The sequence below is a fragment of the Macaca mulatta genome, chromosome 11, assembly GCF_049350105.2.
Source record: "Macaca mulatta isolate MMU2019108-1 chromosome 11, T2T-MMU8v2.0, whole genome shotgun sequence".
Lineage (NCBI taxonomy): Eukaryota > Metazoa > Chordata > Mammalia > Primates > Cercopithecidae > Macaca > Macaca mulatta.
Window position 1 is genome coordinate 117999887 of NC_133416.1, and position 13937 is coordinate 118013823.

A 13937-nucleotide genomic window follows, 5' to 3' on the forward strand; every position below is an offset into this window, starting at 1 on the left:
AATTCTGAGTTCTTATATTTCAGGATTGAGCTGAGAGCTTTTGTGAAACATCATCTCCGGGAGGGCCAGCCTGGGCCCAGCTCACAGACGTAAGCTGTCCTAATATCCCAGCTTCTCATTGACTCAGACATGCACTCGGTGCTTTATTGAGCACCAACTGTGTGTCAGTCGCTGTGCAAGGTGCTGGAGCTGTACTGTAGCAAGGAAAACAGGAGACAAGGTCCCTGCCATCATGAAGCTCACATGCTACAGGGAGTGACAGACAGCAGGTAAGTAAATAATAACAAATGAAAATATAATAGCAGAGAAAAATAATAGCAATGGAAACAAGCAAAGCAGGGGAAGGGGGCTAGACAGTGACTAGGACAGGGAGGTGGATGGTGTGTGAGTATTTTAAACTCAAGGAGGTGCTTCTTCCTGGGATGCTCTGGGATATTCTGGGATACCTGAGATAGCCAGGTAAAATCCACTGGGAATTTGTTGCTGACACTGAGGCAGGAGAATAGCGTCTGGAGGCAGGGAACCTAAGGTTGATTCACACTGACTTCCTAGAACTAAATCAAAAGGAAAATCCCAACTTTCCAAGCCCAAGTGAAAAAAGGACCAGAGGAGCAAAGGACCAGAGGCTGGACCGCGCCCAGCCTGTTCTTCCTATAATCTTTATGCAGATGCAGACAAATGTGAAAACTAGAGTTTTAAAAAGTCTAAAGGGAGCTAGTTAGAATGTCAACAGAGGCTACTCACAGAACTGTAAGAGGCAGAGGAGATAGAGGGTGGAACCTCGTTTTTGAGCCTGGCTGCCTGGGTTCATATCCTAGCCTTGCCACTTTCTAGCTGTGAGAAGAGGGCAAATCACTTCACCTATGTATGCCTCAGTTTCCTTGTCTGTAACATGGTGTAATAATGACATGCAGATATGAGATTATCTTACTATTTATAAAGCACTTCTGATAGATCTAGTACATGATGAAACCGATCTAAGTGTTTTTTTTCTAACTGTATTGAAACAAGTGGGCATGAAAAGAGATTCCTTTTCCACCCTGAACTACAGATTGAGAAGATTTTGGGGCTGGGTTCTGCTACCTGCATTAAATATATATATTTTAAATTAAAAACCCTTTGTTATAGAAAACGTGGAACATATATGAAAGTAGAGAGAATATTACAATTTTTTCTTTTCTTTTCTTTTAAGGCAGTCTTGCTCTATCACCCAGGCTGGAGTGCAGTGGCACCATCTCAGCTCACTGCAACCTCTGCCTCCTAGGTTCAAGTGATCCTCCTGTCTCAGCCTTCCAAGGAGCTGGGACTGCAGGCATGTACCACCATGCTCCACTAATTTTTTGTATTTTTAGTAGATATGGGGTTTAATCATGTTGGCCAGGCTGGTCTTGAACTCCTGACCTCAAGTGCTCCATCTGCCTTGGCCTCCCAAAGTGCTGGGATTACAGACATGAGCCACTGCACCTGGCCTATTTTTTATTTTCTTGAGACATGGTCTCCCTCTCTCACCTAGGCTAGAGTACAGTGGCGTGATCATGGCTTAGTCACCTCAAACACCTGGGCTCATGGGATCCTCCCACCTCAGCCACCTAAGTAGCTGGGACGACAGGCATGCACCATTGCACCCAGATAATTTTCTAGTTTATTTTGTAGAGACGGGGTCTTGCTATGTTGCCAGGGCTGGTCTTGAATTCCCAGGCTCAAGAGATCCTCTTGCCTCGGCTTCCCAAACTGCTGGGATTATAGGCATGAGCCACCTTCCCTGGCTCAGAATATTACAATTAACCTTTGTACACCCATTGTTCATGTCAACAATTAGCAACTCATGGTGACACCTGCATTTTTAACAAGGCCCTGGTGCACACTACATCTTAAGAAACCCCCAGTGGAATTCTAGGACACTCCTGAGGCTATTACCGGAAAGGGGGCCCGATCCAGACCCCAAGAGAGGGTTCTTGGATCTCTCAGAAGAAAGAAGTCAGAGTGAGTCCATAAAGTGAAAGCAAGTTTATTAGGAAAGTAAAGGGATAAAAGAATGGCTACTCCATAGACAGAGCAGCCTCGAGGGCTGTTGGTTGCCCATTTTTATGGTTATTTCTTGATAATATACTAAACAAGGGGTGGATTATTCACACCTCCCCTTTTTAGATCATATAGGGTAACTTCCTGACATTGCCATGGGATTTATAAACTGTCATGATGTTGGTGGGAGTGTAGTAGTGAGGACGACCAGAGGTCAGTCTTGTCACCATCTTGGTTTTGGTGGGTTTTAGCTGGCATCTTTATTGCAAACTGTTCTATCAGCCTGGTCTTTTTTTTTTTTTTTTTTTTTTTTTTGAGACGGAGTCTCGCTCTGTCGCCCAGGCTGGAGTGCAGTGGCCGGATCTCAGCTCACTGCAAGCTCCGCCTCCCGGGTTTACGCCATTCTCCTGCCTCAGCCTCCCGAGTAGCTGGGACTACAGGCGTCCGCCACCTCGCCCGGCTAGTTTTTTGTATTTTTTAGTAGAGACGGAGTTTCACCGTGTTAGCCAGGATGGTCTCGATCTCCTGACCTCGTGATCCGCCCGTCTCGGCCTCCCAAAGTGCTGGGATTACAGGCTTGAGCCACCGCGCCCGGCCTGGCCTGGTCTTTATGACCTGTATCTGCCTACCTGCTATCTCATCCCGTGACTTAGAATACCTTAACCATCTAGGAATGCAGCCCGATAGGTCTCAGCCTCATTTTACCCAGCCCCTATTCAAGATGGAGTTGCTCTGGTTCACATCCCTCTAACAAGACCTGTTGGACACATGTTAGTTTGTTGGGATTTTGCTAGACAAATTGCTAATCTTGAAATCAGAACAGATGATAACAAAAAACTTTTTTTCTCTCCCAAGAAAAATTTTGTCTGCTCCTCAGACGGGGATTTTCTATCCAAGTTCAGTGGATGAGAGCACCAGACACCCCCTGGAAAGGCTCAAGATTCCAGCCCTGTCCTGTGGTCCCTTCAACTGACAACAACCACTCACTACGCAGCCCCATTTACTATCAAGGGAGGCCAGGCTCTGCTTCACCCAAGCCCCGGGAACAAGGTTTGAGAAGCACATGAATTGTGTGCGTTAATTCAAGGGCCACCTTTGGCTCCCTTAGCAGCACAAATTGTCCCTGAGGACATTGACTCGATTCTTGGATACAAAGGGAGATACAATTTACCTTTGACTGCTCTCTGGGCATTAAAGCTGGTCTTGAATGTTTTCTCTGGGCGGTTCCCTGTCATTAGGGAGGTGCCCACATTTACCAAATCAATGAGCCTGATTTCACCTGGTCACACCCCTCCTTGGCACAGAAAACAGTGACTTCTTTTTCCTCTTGCTAATTTGCTATCAAGATCTTCTACTAATCATCATCATAATTACTAATATTCATTGCCACTTAGTAAGCTCTTTATACCCATTAACTCAATTCATTCTTGCAATGACCTTGTGAGGTGAAACTATTGTTACCCGCAGTTCACAGAAGAGGACACTGAGGCCCAGAGAACTGTGGCAAAGACTGCTCCATGTTCCCAACATCCATTTTTTTTCCCTCTTTCAAAGTAAAAGAAATCCAATTTTACCAGGGAACATGGCTGTCCAGAATTTCCCAGCCTCCTTTGTGGGTAAGTGTGGCCATGGTACTCTGGTATGGCTAAGGATGTGGGGGGAAGAGTCCTGCCGTGGTTCTGAAACACTCCCTCTAAGAGGTCACTGCTTCTTCATCCCTTCTTTTATTCTGGCATCTGGAACTTGAAGGCCGCCATCTTGAACTATGACGGTGGGGTGCCCTGAATGGAGGAGCATCTGGCTGGGAGGATACCTGTGACCACCATACCAGGCCTAGTTAAGAAGGAAGTAAACTTCTTCCTTTGTTCTTCCTCTTCTTCCTCTTTCTCTTCCTTCTTCTTCTCCCTCTCTCCCTCCCTTTCCCTTTCCCCCTCCCTGCTTCCCCCTGCCTCTACCTCCCTCTCTCCCCCTCCTCTTGTTCTTCTTCTTTCTTCTTCTCTTCCCTCTCCTCTCCCCTTCCTTTTCCCCCTCCCCCTCCCTCCCCCTCTCCCTCCCCCTCTCCTCCTCCCTCTCATCCCCCTCCCTTCCTTCTTCTTCTTCTTCTTCCCCCTCTCCCTCCCCTTCTACCCCTCCCTCTCCCCTCCGCCCTCTCTCCCCTCTCCCTTTCTCCTTCTCCTCCTCCTCCTCCTTCTTGTCCCTTTCTACCTCCTCTCTCCCCCTCCCCTCTCCCTCCCCCTTATTCTTTCTTCTACTTCTCCTCCTTCCTTTTCTTCTTTTTTGGTAGAGATGAGTTCTCACTGTGTTGCCCAGGCTGGTCTTGAACTCCTGGACTCAAGGGATCCTCCTGCCTTGGCCTCCCAAAGTGCTAGGATTATAGGCGTGGGCCACTGTGCCCAGCCTCTTCTTTCTTCTCAAAGTTTTACATTTTTATTTATTGAGTCAAACCTCAGTACCAAACATGGTGACAGAATTGGGACTTGAATCTACATCTGTGTGACTCTTAACTAACCTATCTGCAATTGTGGGGGTATGTTGTAATACCCTGTAAGATTCAGAAAACCCTTGTCTAAGGCATTATCTCACATGGTCTCAGATATCAATTCACTTTTGAGTAAGGAGTCTGGTTTTTTTTTTTTTTTTGAGACAGAGTTTGCTCTGTTGCCCAGGCTGGAGTACAATGGCACAATCTTCGCCCTCCACCTCCCAGGCTTAAGTGATTCTCCTGCCTCAGCTCCTGAGTAACTGGGATTACAGGTGTGTGCCACCAAGCCTGGCTAGTTTTTGTATTTTTAGTAGAGACTGGGTTTCACCATGTTGGCCAGTCTGGTCTCGAACTCAAGGGCTCAAGCGGTCTGCCCTCGGCCTCCCAAAGTGCTGGGATTACAAGCATGAGCCACCATGCCTGGCCAGAGTTGTACACTCTAAATGAGTGAATTGCAATGTATGGGAATTATATGCCAATAAAGCTGTTTAAAAAAAATAGTAGTGCTGAGGTTGAGAAGCCCTGAACTAGGAGGTAATTAATTTGAAAGAAGAAACTTGGATCAGGTGAGGGGACAGGCAAGGCAGGCTAAGGAGTTTTATCTCTGTTACCACTGATGGGTGACAAGATTGGTGGACTCACCCCTGGAGATGCATTCATATTTCAAGGTTGTTTGGGCACCTACCTTGTGCTGGGCATTTTCATGTATAGCATTCTGTATTATCCTCATGATGAATCTGCAGTTAGGTCTGGCTAGCTCATTGTGGAGATGAGTAGCTGAGGCTCAGAGAGGTTTGGTGACTTGTCCAAAGTTGCACAACTGGTAAGTTGTATAGCTGTAGTCTGAACATGTTTGGACCCTGTGGCTTTCTATGCTGCGCCCTGACTCTCACTGAGGGCTGTGAACCAGCCAGTGGCAGGGGCATCATCTGCCTCTGCTCTCTCCTGTTAGAGCCCTGGTTGCAGCTTGAGTCCTGGAAATGCCCCCAGGAGACCGTTCTCAGAGTGCTGATGTCATCCCTTGGCTGGGGTACAGCTGGCATCTGGATGGGGGATGGTTGCTTAGCAATGCAGATGCAGATTCTGCCCTGAGCAGAGGGAACCATCGTAGAGTCTTGGCTGCACGAACTTCAAGGAGAACAGCCCCAGGGGGGCCTTGGGAACCTGGGGCCTGTTCTGAGTTGGAAGAGCTGGGAATAGCTTTGTCCCTGGGCTGGACTGAACAGGGAGAGCCCTCCTTAAGGGGGTGATTGAGCTTTAGAGGACAGAAAAGGAGAACCATGAGGCCTGGGTTAATCACAGTGATATTGTTATTATAACCACAGCTACCTTTTGTGAGCACCACCTGCACTATGCCAGGTACCGTGCTAAGTGCCTTAATTCCGTCATCCTCCCTGAGCCCCTTGCTATAGGTTACTATTAGCATCCCCTTTGCAAAGAAGGAAGCCAGGGCTCATAGAGGTTAATTGATTTGCCTGTAGCCAGAAAGTAGAGCAGCTGGGACCTGAACCCCAACTTCTCTAACACCCTGGATCACCTCATATTGCAGCTCTGACTGGGCACCTGGTGGAGAGACTCCACCATGTGCCTCCAAGGTCCTGTGTGGTCTGTTCCATGCTCTCTGTGGCTCTCTTTTGCCAGCTCCAGACATCATGTCCTCGTTTCATTATCGGAAACACTCTGACCTTCCAGCTACAGGGCCTTTGCACTTGCTGTTCCTCTGTTCAGGGTGCTTTTTCATCCCTCCCTTCACGTGGTTTGCACTGACTCATCCTGGTCTCCAGTGGAACATCCTTTCATTCATTCATCTATTGATCCAAACGTAGTTATTGGTCGGCCATTGTGGCTCAGGTCTGTAATCCTAGAACTTTGGATGGCCAAAGTGGGTGGATCACCTGAGGTCAGGAGTTCAAGACCAGCCTGGCCAACATGGTGAAACCCCATCTCTACTAAAAATATGAAAATTAGCCAAGTGTGGTGGCATGTGTCTGTAATCCCAGCTACTCGGGTGACTAAGGCACAAAAATCGCTTGAACCCATGAGACAGAAGTTGCAGTGAGCCAAGGTCTCGCCACTGCGCTCCAGCCTGGGTGACAGAGCAAGACTCTGTCTTAGAAAACAAAAACCAAAAAAACTCACATAGTTACAGTGCCTCCCAATGCAGATAAACATTAGTAAATAGAGTATACACGATCCCAGACCTCTTGGAGCTTACACACTGGTGCCAGAGGCAGACAATGAGTGATAAATGAATGGACAAGCCAATAAAAACGCAGTTGCAAACTCCCTCTCCTCCTGGGAAATATTCCCTGACTCCCCTGCCCTTTGGCAAGAATAGATCCGGTCTCCCTTTCACAGTGGTTATCACTAATAATCACAATAACTAATCACTTAATTGTGTAATTAATTACACTTAATTGTGCAATTACTTAATGCTGGTCTGCCCTCTTAGGCTGTGGCTTCTGTGAGGCCAGGGACTGTAAGGCCATCTGGGACTTGCTCACGGGTTTGTTCATAGCACCTACCATAGCTGCTCCTTCAACGCTGTTTAACAATAATAACAAACACTTACACAGCACCTGTGAAGCACCAGGTGCTGTTCGAAGTGCTACCTGTGCAGCAAGTTATTAAATCTTCTCAACAATTCTGAGATCAGACTATTTTTTTTGACAGAGAATGAATAACTATTCCTATTCATATTTCACAGATAAGGAAACTGAGGCACAGAGCGTTTAAGCAACTTGCCCAAGGTCACACAGCTGGTAGTAGATGAAGCTAGGTTTTTGTTGTTGTTGTTGTTTTTGGGGCAGAGGCTTTCTCTGTCACCCAGGCTGGAGTGCAGTGGCACGGTATCGGCTCACTGCAACCTCTGCCTCCCAGGTTCAAGTGATTCTCCTGCCTCAGCCTCCAGAGTAGCTGGGATTATAGGCATCTGCCACCACACCCGGCTAATTTTTGTATTTTTAGTAGAGATGGGATTTTGCTGTGTTGGCCAGGCTGTTCTCAAATTCCTGACTTCAGGTGGTCACCTGCCTTGGTCTCCCAAATTGCTAGGATTACAGGCATGAGCCACTGCGCCTGGCTGGAGCTAGACTTGAGCTCATGGCTCCAGGGCCCATGTTTTCAATCAGTAGTCCCTGAATGAAAGAAAGAAAGGAAAGAAGGGAGGGAGGAAGTAGGGAAGGAGGGAGGGAAGGAAGGAAGAAAGGAAGGAAGGAAGGAAAAAGAAGGAAGGAAGGAAGTGAGGGAAAGGAAGGAAGGAAGGGAAAGGAAGGAAGGGAAGGGAACTAGGTGCGGTAGCCCATCAAGTGGTCATGCCTGTAGCCAGCTAGGTTTTGAAGGAAGTTGTCATCTTTTTCAGAGCTGGGAGCCCAGCCTCCTGGATTCCTGCCTTCCCTCCTGCTGTGTGACAACCAGGGTTATACAACAGCTTGGGGAAACTCTTAATAATAGAACGTGCCACCCACCAGCTTGTTTTGGGCCACAGGCAGGGAACCCGGAGAAGGCAGCTTTGAATGTGACAGGGGCCTTTGGGATGTTCATTGCAACTTCTGCTTCTCAGCTGGGAAAACCAAGATCTCGAAAATCTGATCTCACAGGTCCTGAATCCAGCCCAGAGTTCTAGAAAGTACTCGGTTACTCTGTGCCAGTATTCCAAAGAGTGCATTCTCACAAATCTCTGAGCCAATGGGCTTTCTGGGGCCTTCTACATTGTCATACCAAGGAAAGATTCTGGCCAGAGAGCCCCAGAGAACAGTTTTATGAAAGGTTGGGGTCAGAGCACAGAACCAATCCCGTTTTATACAAAAGAAGCCTAGTGATGTTGAGTATGTGCCACGTGCCAGGCAGTGTGCTAAGAATTCTACATACATCCGCACCTTCAGCAGCCCTTCTTGTCTCTGTTGGATGTAATTTTGTTCCCTGTCTTGCTAGCTGTGACCTTAGGCAAGTCCCTTCATTTTTCTAAACTTCCATTTCTGTTTGACATCAGAAAGATGAGGGGACTTGGCCAAAGTCACAGAGCTAGTAAGAAGGAAAGCCCAATGTGTCTGTTCACAAACATTTCCTTAATGTATGAACACCTATTACTATTTGGGGCAGGGAGTGGGAAGAGGTGATGAAGCCTCTACTAGAACTCGTGGTTTGTCTTGACAGATAACCTGGATCACTTGGTAACGGCTGCCTGGTGGGTTGCATCCTGGATCTATGTGGAAAGAGTGCCAGGACTGTTTAGTAATGTCTGCCATGGGATCAGCCATGGAGAACTAAATATTTGCCGTGTCTGGAATTGGAAATACCTGAGGGAAAAGAGGGAGGGAGAGACAACAACTTATAATTCAAGGAAAACTCTTCGGTGACAGCAGAGGTGCTCTGAGTGGGAAGGAGTGGACTGTGGCTGTGAAGATGTGTGTGGTGTTTCATCCACCCAAACTGGAGATCTCTGGAGACAGAACAGCAGGCTAGAGAGTGCACTGGCCCTGGATTAAATAAAATTTTGGCTTTTTTGTTTCTTTTTCTTTTCTTTTCTTTCTTTCTTTCTTTTTTTTTTGCTGGAATGCAGTGGTGCGATCCCAGCTCACTGCAGCCTCCGCACCCTGGGTTCAAGCAATTCTCCTGCCTCAGCCTCCTGAGTAGCTGGGATTACAGGCATGCACCACTATGCTGGGCTAATTTTTGTATTTTTAGTAGAGACAGGGTTTCACCATGTTGGCCATGCTGGTCTTGAATGCCTGACCTCAAGTGATCTGCCCAACTTGGCCTCCCAAAATGCTGGGATTACAGGCATGAGCCACCACACCCAGCCTGTTTTCTTGTCTTTAGAGACAGGGTCTTACTCTGTCACTCAGGCTAGAGTGCAGTGGCAGTGATCATGGCTCACCGCAACCTCAGTTTCCTGGGCTCAAGTGATTCTCCCTTGAATAGCTGGGAGAAGCTATTCTCAGCCTCCTGAATAGCTGGGACCACAGGTGTACGCCACCACACCCAGCTAATTTTTAAAATTTTTTGTAGAGGTGGGGTCTCACTATGTTTCCCTGGCTGGTCTTGAACTCCTGGGCTCAAGCTATCCTCCCACCTCGGCATCCCAAGGTGCTACGATTATAGGCATGAGCCATCCTTGCCCAGTGTGAAAGAAATTTTGTATTCAAATTCTGGCTCAGTCATTTATTTGACCTGTGACCTGGGGCATATCATGTAACCTCTCTGACCCTCAGTTTCCTCTTTTGTAAAATGAGGAGAAGGCTACTGGGATGATTGCTGAGAGCCTACTCTTGACACGTGGAGCCCTGACTACCATATTCTGAGGGAGGCAGTATTGTCAGTGCAACCACCTTGCAGGACCTTGGGGAATGGCATTCAACGTATTGCCTGTGTAAGTGGCGCCCCCTGCTGCACCAATGTGAATGGTGTTTCCTGGAATTGTGCAACATGGCAGCCTGGATTAGGAAGCAGAGGCCGGGAGAGGTTAAACCACTTGCCCAAGTCACATCGCAGAGGTGGGATTTGAGATCAGGTCTGTCTGCCTCCACCGCCCAAGCCTATAACCAGCATGCCCTCCTGCCTACTACCAATTTACCACATCTGCAACAGTTCAGCATCCGTGACTGCTTGAATGTCGGGAGACCACTTCAGCTGTGTAACCACCTCACGTGGCTTTTCCTGCAGCGGTGTACAACACATGAGTTCACGTCTGCAAAAATCTCTAGCACACTCCCTTGAGTGTGGTGGGCACTCGGGCGGGAGGGGCTGAGCGTAAAAATCAGAACAGCGAGGAGGAGGCTTGCTGGGAGATTGCCCCCACTTGAAGCTAAGTGTGAGAGGGGAAATCCTAAGGGAGGTGACAGCCCCTCCCCGGAGCATTTTCTTTCTTTTCTTTTTTCTTTCTTCCTTCCTTCCTTCCTTCCTTCCTTCCTTCCTTCCTTCCTTCCTTCCTTTCTCTTTCTTTCTTTCTTTCTTTCTTTCCTTTTTTTTTTTGAATTTTTTAAATTTAAAAAAAAATTTTTTTTAAAACGAAGTCTCACTCTGTCGCCCAGGCTGGAGTGCAGTTAGCAGGATCTCCGCTCACTGCAACATCCACCCTCCCTGGTTCAAGCGATTCTCCTGCCTCAGCCTTCAGAGTAGCTGGGACTGCAGGTGCATGCCACCATGCCCAGCTAAGTTTTGTATTTTTAGTACAGATGGGGTTTCTCCATGTTGGCCAGGCTGGTCTCAAACTCCTGACCTCAAGTGGTCCACCCACCTCAGCCTCTCAAAGTGTTGGGATTACAGGCATGAACCACTACGCTGGCCCCCAGGGCATTTTCAATGAAATGGAAAAGTCCAGGAGTCCTTGGCCCAGAGGCAAAGAGGTAAAGGGAGCCAGGCAAACAATGTAGGGAGTTGGGGGAGGTGTGCTCAGCTCTCCAAATGACTGCTGGGTCTCCAGATGAATCAGTTAGGGTCCCGGGGAGACAGTCAGGTGGGAGTGACAAGCAAGTGTGTGGGCAGGATGGGGAGAGCCAGCAGGGATGGCAAAGTGCCTGGGACTGACAAGTGCAGGGGAAGGACTGTCCTGGAGTCTGAGATCAGAAGCTGTGAGAGAGGGGCTCCCTGATAGGAGCTCTCAATAGGGGAACGCAGCTACCTGCATCTGACAGCACAGGGCAGCCTCCACAACCTCATGGACTGAGCACTGGGAGATGGGATGACCCTCCAGAGGAAAACTGGGGTGCTCTTACAAGATGAAGGCAGAAAAAGCCAACAATGGGTCCTTACACAGTCCTGAACAGGAGAACTTCTTTCCTCCCCACCCTTCCCCTCCCTCTCCTCTCCTTCCCTTCCCTTTTCTCTTTCTTTCTCTTTCTCTTTCTTTCTTTTCTTTTTTCTCTCCCTCCCTTCCTTCCTTCCTTCCTTCCTTCCTTCCTTCCTTCCTTCCTTCCTTCCTTCCTTCCTTCTTTCGTCTCTCTCTCTTGCGTTCTTTTTTTTTTTTTGAGATGGAGTCTTGCTTTGTTGCCCAGGCTGGAGTGCGATAGTGCAATCTCGGCTCACTGCAACCTCCATTCCCCGGGTTCAAGTGATTCTCCTGCCTCAGCCTCCCAAGTAGCTGGGACTACAGGCACCCACCATGCCCGGCTAATTTTTGTGTTTTGTTTTGTTTGTTTTTTGAGATGGAGCCTCGCTCTGTTGCTCAGGCTAGAGTGCAGTGGCGCAGTCTCTGGTCACTGCAACCTCTGCCTCCCTGGTTCAAGTAATTCTCCTGCCTCAGCCTCCCAAGTAGCTGGGATTACAGGCACGCACCACCATGCCTGGCTGATTGTTGTATTTTTAGTAGAGATTGGGTTTCACCATGTTGGCCAGACTGGTCTCGAACTTCTGACGTCAAGTGATTCACCCACCTCGGCCTCCCAAAGTGCTGGGATTAAAGGTGTGAGCCACCGTGCCTGACCAATTTTTGTATTTTTAGTAGAGATGGGGTTTCATTATGTCAGCCAGACTGGTCTCGAACTCCTGACTTCAAGTGATCCACCTGCCTTGGCCTTTCAAAGTGCTGGGATTACAGGCATGAGCCACCATGCCCAGCCCGAACAGAATAATTTCAGAACATGCTGGCAGCTCTCAAGTTTTTTAGTTTGATAACTATTGACTTGACCAGCTTTTATTTTCCGGGACATTAAATTGTATGGAATTTTAAAAGGGCACAGCTTCTGGGAAGGGTGCGTGGTTGGGGGGAGGGGGCTGAGGTCTGAGGCCATGGGTGTTTAACTACAGCCCTTCCTCAGGTGGCCTTTGTGTTCAAGCCACCGATGCTCCCAGAAGGTGAAAATGCACCATCCCCAAACTCCCTGCTGTTATTAATCAGCGAACGTGTCAGGGGCAGGTGCGCATGAGTGAATTTTGGGGTCACGGAGGGTAATTGGGTCTGGCCGGGCTAAAGCAGGTGACCCGACTGTCCGCTTGATCTTGAGCTATTGGATAAGGAGATTAATCTAATTCTGTCTGAGGAGAGGATGGCTTTTCGAGAAAGCCTGGGACTCAGAAAATGAAAGTTGGACTTAAACCTCAGGCTAAATTCCCAGCCCCGGGGCCAGCGTGACCTGAGGCGTGTTCCTGGGGGATCTTTTGGCAAGGCTGTCATTGTGCTTGAGCCCCCAGGATGTGAGGAAAGAAAACACAGAGCTCAGAGGGGCCTGGGAGGAATGGAAATGGGAAATTGGGGTGGGAGCTGGGGCGAAGTGGGGAGTCCATGCCCTCCTCGAGGGGTTAAAACCCAGTGCTAGCTGAGAGTCACTGCCTAGAGCCAGACAGTTGAGGTTCAGATCCTGGCTCTGCCCTTTACTCATCGTGTGACATTGGACAAGTCACTTCCCCTCCTTGTGCCTCCGTTTTCTCATCTGTAAAACTGGACAATAGCAGAACCCATCTTGGCCGGGTGCAGTGGCTCACACCTGTAATCCCAGCACTTTAGGAGGCTGAGGTGGGCAGATCACCTGAGGTCAGAAGTTCAAGACTAGCCTGGCCAACATGGTGAAACCCCGTCTCTACTTAAAATACAAAAAAAATTAGCTAGGCATGGTGGTGTACACCTGTAATCCCAGCTACTTGGATGGCTGGGGCAGGAAAATCATTTGAACCCAGGAGGCGGAGGTTGCAGTGAGCCAAGATCATGCCATTGCACTCCAGCCTGGGTGACAGAGTGACTCCCACTCAAAAACAAACAAACAAACAAAATAGAACCCATCTCATAGAGTTGTTCTGAGGGCTGAGTAGGTGAAAGTTTTGCAAATGCTTAGAACAGTGCGTGGTGCAGAGTAAAAAGTATTATATGACTGGTGGGGTGGCTCGCACCTGTAATCCCAGCACTTTGGGAGGCCGAGGTGGGAGGATCACTTGAGCTCAGGAGTTCAGGACCAGCCTGGTAACCTAGGGAGACCCTGTCTCTACTTAAAAAAAAAAAAAAAAAAAAAGCCGGGCATGGTGGCACATGCCTGTGGTCCAAGCTACTTGGGAGGCTGAGGTGGGAAGACAACCTGAGCCCAGAAGTTCAAGGCTACAGTGAGCTGTGATCACGCCACCACATGCCAGCCTGGGTGACAGAGTGAGACCCTGTTTCAAAGAAAAAAAGGCATTATATATAACATTTGCTAAATAAATTAGGTAAATAAGAATGTAACCTTTTTGTTGCCAGATCTTCTAATCTTTCGAAGAAAGTAAATCTGGAAATCCAAATTTTCATAATTCTATTAATGCCAAACACTCAGGCAGTTCCAAAACATCTTAAGATGTTAAATATTAACAAAACTTTATGACGTAGATACTGTTATTACTCCCATTCTACAGATGGGGAAACTGAGGTTCAAAGATGTCACATAACGCGTGCTGGGCCGGGTGTGGTGGCTCATATCTGTAATCCCAGCACTTTGGGAGGCCGAGGCAAGGGGATCACTTGAAGTCAGGA

The 13937-nt window shown here is 48.2% G+C and overlaps 1 protein-coding gene across 1 annotated transcript in view; it reads left to right on the plus strand.

Moving 5' to 3' along the window:
* Nucleotides 1-203: 203 nt before the first annotated feature.
* CCDC63 (coiled-coil domain containing 63) overlaps nt 204-13937 on the plus strand; it is an 88728-nt gene continuing 74994 nt past the window's right edge. The window contains exon 1 of the mRNA XM_077955060.1: nt 204-269. The gene's annotated coding sequence lies outside the window, so the exon portion shown is untranslated. The remainder of the gene's footprint in view (nt 270-13937) is intronic.